Source organism: Delphinapterus leucas, chromosome 4, assembly GCF_059928025.1.
Source record: "Delphinapterus leucas isolate spDelLeu-1000000601 "Yukka" chromosome 4, BTC_Dleu_Yukka2, whole genome shotgun sequence".
Classification (NCBI taxonomy): Eukaryota; Metazoa; Chordata; class Mammalia; order Artiodactyla; family Monodontidae; genus Delphinapterus; species Delphinapterus leucas.
Genome location: NC_143132.1, coordinates 138184050 through 138188950, shown reverse-complemented (window position 1 = coordinate 138188950; position 4901 = coordinate 138184050). Strand labels below are relative to the sequence as shown.

The window sequence follows — 4901 nt, the reverse complement described above, 5'->3', positions numbered from 1 at the left end:
CTCCATCAGCCAGCCTCAGGCACGTGCTGCTGCCTTTTGGGGAGCCAGCTCTGTCTCCCAGCTATGATGTGCCATCAGCCCCACCCAGGAGGAGCTTAAAATGCCTACAGGGTAGGTTTCATCACCCCCATTTTAGAGGTGAAGTAACAGATACCCAAATGATGAAGAGACTGGCACAAGTTGCACCATTGGTAGTAAGTGGAAGAGCTAAGGCTCCAATCAGGCTTTTGGCCCCAACTCCAGTGCTCTCAGGTCTGTAACTCAGCATAATCGTTTGGAAAGTTCTTCCACTTTAGTATTTGTAGGGCCTTGGACAAGACTCTTGAGGTTCTAGTAGAGATGATGTGAAGTCATATATGTGGAAGTGTTTACCACAGTGCTAGCAATAACAGGAGCTCAATAAATGGGCTAGGCATGGCAGGGTGGGAGTCAGGGAGGTAAAAACAAGAATAACACTGGGTCTTGGCCCTGAGGAAGTTCATTGTTATGAGCAGTTAGGCTCATGACCTGGTTTTGAACCATGGCTCACTGTAAAGCTGTGCCACTTTGGGAAAGTTTCTTATTCTCTCCATGCCTCGGTTTCCTCATGTGTAAAATGGGTATAATTGCAGTAAATACTTCCAAAGGTTATTGTGGAGATGAAATGAATGAATGCATGTGAATGCTTTGGCCATGCCTGATCACAAAAGGCTTGTGATATACATGGTAGTTTTAAGTACTATTATATAAATATGTAAAAATGTAAATAAAAGATTTGGGGAACAGACAACAAAAACAATGGAAGGAATGACACAAGAGAAAAATGGGAACTTTTCAAGTATGTTCTAAGGAAAAAATTAGCTGCTATGTTTGGAAACACCTGCAAGGTACAACTCATGACCAGATGGCAAATGATCTCATTCTTAGTTGATCATGAAACAGAGTCCAGAGGATGATGCCAAATCTTTCTTTAAAAAAAAGTGCCATCTACTTATGCTATGGTTCATTCTAGGCGTCTTCTGCAAGGTCAAGTCCTCTAAACTTTCTATGTTCCACCTGGAGAAAGTCTTTGGTATAGAGCATTGTATTCTTTTCCTTTTGCTACTGTAGCAAATTAGTGCAAAGTTAGTGGCTTTAAGCAAAAAAAAATTACTATTTTATAGTTCTGGAAATCAGAAGTCTAAAATCAAGGCTGCATTTCTTCTGGAGGCTTCAGAGGAGAATCTGTTTCCTTGCATTTAACAGCTTCTAAAGCCTGCCTCCATTCTTTGACTCATGGTCCCTCCCTTCATCTTCAAAGCCAGCCATATGTAGCATCTTTCCTCTCTGACCTCCCACCGGCCTCTTATAAAGATCCTGGTGATTATACAGGGCCCACCAGGATAATCCAGGATAATCTCCATATCTCAATGTCCTTAACTTAATCACACCTGCCATATAAGGTAACATATTCACATTTCTGGGAATTAATGTGTAGACATCTTTTGGATGCCATTATTCAGGCCTATCACAAGCATCTCCAAGCCAAACACATCTTTCCTTTGCTAAAATGGGCAACCTTGTTTAGAATAACTTGCAGGATCTATTATGCAAATTCTTCACCCCACCATGTGTAAGGAGAGGAAAAAATGCCAATGATGAGGAGAAGTAAGAACCCTGTCCTACTACTCATCCATATAATAATTGCTGTGGGAATTCTGGTGAGATCAGTAAGGGCAGTCTTTTTTTTTTTTTTAATTATAAGAATGAATTTTACTATTCACCTTTATCTTGCACATCAAAATTCATTGGACATTGCAATAGCTGCACACACATGGGAGAAGCAGTGAATGCCAGACATTTCCTTTGTTCATGTGCCAAGCTCATCAGACATCAATCACAAGACCCAAATTCAAACATGGGAGTTTCAGGACTTCCCTGGTGGTCCAGTGGTTAAGATTCCACTGGCAGCTTCCACTGCCGTGTGGCATGGCCAAAAAAACAAAACAAAAAAATGATTGAAGTTTCAAGGATGCAAAGGTAGACCTTTCTGGTAGGGGTTACCAGAATTGCTCCTCCTCATGGATGCTGACTAAAACACTTAACCTGCTGAAACCCGGGATTGAACCAGGGACCTTTAGATCTTCAGTCTAATGCTCTCCCAACTGAGCTATTTCAGCACCTTAGAGGTGAGCTGCCCTGACACTCATTTTTCAAAACTGAGATTGTTTTCAATCCATTTTTAGAACATTTCAGACTTCAAAAGTGTTGCTCTCTCATTGTCCAATATATTTATCCACCCAAAAAGTTAGGAATGTCTTCCGTGTTTGGTGCTTGCATCCAATTCCTGGTGGTGTGGGATGGTAGGAGGAGAGATACAGAAGAGAAATGATGGGGATTCATTGGAAAGTCTCTCTGCTCCTCTGACACAGCTCAGAAAATTACAGAAAAGTTTTTTTTTAAATTTCTTACAGTCCCTTATTTTTTCTCTTCTTTTCATTCGTTCTTGAATAATATTCAAATATTCTGAGAAATGGATTAATTTTTGTTAATGTGGAATCAGTTTTCTGTTTCCTGGTGATAATTTTAAGTGAGCTGGTTTCTTTGTTTTATATGCTTCCATCTACTCTGTCACAGTCTTTTGGCCCAGGTGAGAAGGTCTTGGAGAGGACTGACCTGGCTGAGAAGAAACTAAGAGCAGGAATGGTAACAATTTGGGTTTAGAATTTACTATTCTTGAGCATAGCCATCCACCAAAAATAGTCTAATTTAAAAATTGTAGAAATAATGGAATTAATAGAATAAATTTTCTGACAAAAGGAAGTAGCTTTGCCAAAGAATACAGAAAATAGGTATATTTCCTAACATACCGAAAAAAGAGGCAACTGTCACTTGGGGGTGTAGCTCAGTGGTAGAGCTCATGCTTTGCATGTATGAGGCCCCGGGTTCAATCCCCGGCACCTCCATGAGGATTTTATCTTTTTTCTCATCTCCAAGGTATTTTATACCCATACCTTCCTTCAGTCCTGTGGAATATGCTCTCCTACTTTTCCACTTTTCACTACTTTTTTTCCCTTGCTTACATGGAAAGCAAACATGACTGGTGCAACTGCAGAAGGAATAAAAAAGAGAAGAAGAAGGAAAAAAAAAAAGGCTTATTCCACATCCGCTAATGTCACCAATTTAACCAGCTTTTTCACCTAGACTACCATTTTACGATACAACTTAAGAGAAGGAAGATCCAAAGTAAGACAGGGAAAAAAATAAAAAGAAAGAAACCTGTGTGCACTTTCTTTAGCCAGAATAACTAATCCTAAAGATACTAGCCATGGGAAAAATTAGGGTGCTGTGAGCGGGATTCCAAGCACCTCTGGAAAAACACTTTGGAATGCAAACTGAATGCCTTAGACACATTCATGAACCTTTATTACATACCTGGAATAGAGCACATGAATTTGAACAAGGGCTTCTGTTTCTCTGGTAAGAGCCTGGAAAAAGACAAAATAAGGAAAGCTCCACCACCGACCTACTTTAATTTTGGAGACAAAGTGTTGTTCATCCCCTGCCATAGAGAACACTTGGCTTTCAGATAAATTCAAGTAATGGAGAGGTCTTGGCTCCTAAATAGTCAACCATCTCTTTGTTTCCTTCCCATCCCTTCCACTGAATTCTCAAAAAGTTGAGAAGCAGATGCTCAGCAGCAAGTGGGTGCCGTGGAGGCAGGAGATGTTCCCTTTCAATAAATCAGACCCTGTGGGCAGTATTTCTGCTCAAAGGTTGTCCTTTGGGGACTGGTGGAATTGACACTGTTTCCTTTTACAGATGGCTTAAGGGATCTGCAATTTCTGAAGAGATAAACACTTTACCTGGAAGCTGATGGCAGAAAATGAGACTTTTATTGGTCTTCTTCTAAGGAAATTTTAGGATCATAACAATAACCAGTATAAATCAAAAAAGAATGAGATCAGCCTAGGAGCAATCTCATTTCTTTGTTTTTTCACAAATACTAATAATAAACTCCTTATCTACTTGTCTTTTTTTTTTGGCTATGCCACATGGCATCTTAGTTCCCTGGCCAGGGATCTAAGCCATGCCCCCTGCAGTGGAAGCACAGAGTCTTAACCAGTGGACCACCAGGGAAGTCCCAGTATCTACACATCTTAATGCATAACAGCTCTCACTCTATCTCTTCTTCAGAGGCCTTCTACTTCTAGTTGCATAAATGTCCAAACTTGAGATTCAGAGATATCAACAGAATTCCAGATTCAGTTTACAATGTATGTAGGCAAACATCCTCAAGAGGCTATCTTGTAGGCATTTAAAATATGTCATATCCAAATCCAAACTCAACATTTCCCCTTTATTGAAGGTCAGTCTTTTTTATTGGAACTAAAAATTTTTAAATATCTTGAGAAAGGAGCAGGTCCAAAATAAATTTTATTTACCCACCAAAACACTTTTATAGCACGTGATATATGCCAGGCACTGCTCTAAGCACTTCATACATAGTCATGCAATCTGCTAACAACCTCATGAAGTACATTCTATTATCATGGCCCTCATTCTATAGACCAGGAAACTGAGATAGGACCAAGGTGAAGGGATGAGCCCAAAGGTCACACAGCTAGAAGTGGTGGCTCCTAGTGAAGTGGTATCAGATGATCGTGGACAGCAGAACCCCTGGTTCCAGTGACCTTGGGCACTCACCACCCAGGGCTTTATGTATCCTCAAACCCACAATTCTCAGAATGTCCCATCAGGGTGGCTTTTTGTATAGATGGTACAGCACAAACATGGGGAGAAGTAGTTTTCACCTACTGGAATATCTTTGTCTCACCTCTGAAAAGAATAAGGGCCCCAGGAGAGAAAGGAGGAGGTACTTTTAGAATCCAAGAGCTGGGACAGATCTTAATGATTAACCTGATTATCAAGGTTACCCAAAT

General features: G+C 40.4%; 2 non-coding genes across 2 annotated transcripts; one reads left to right on the top strand and one right to left on the bottom strand.

The window, feature by feature from the left end:
• Positions 1 to 2065: 2065 nt before the first annotated feature.
• Positions 2066 to 2138, bottom strand: TRNAF-GAA (transfer RNA phenylalanine (anticodon GAA)). The gene has a single exon. It is a non-coding gene; the product is annotated as a tRNA-Phe (tRNA).
• A 714-nt stretch (positions 2139 to 2852) lies between these two features.
• On the top strand, positions 2853 to 2924 carry TRNAA-UGC (transfer RNA alanine (anticodon UGC)). The gene has a single exon. It is a non-coding gene; the product is annotated as a tRNA-Ala (tRNA).
• The last annotated feature ends 1977 nt before the right edge of the window (positions 2925 to 4901 follow it).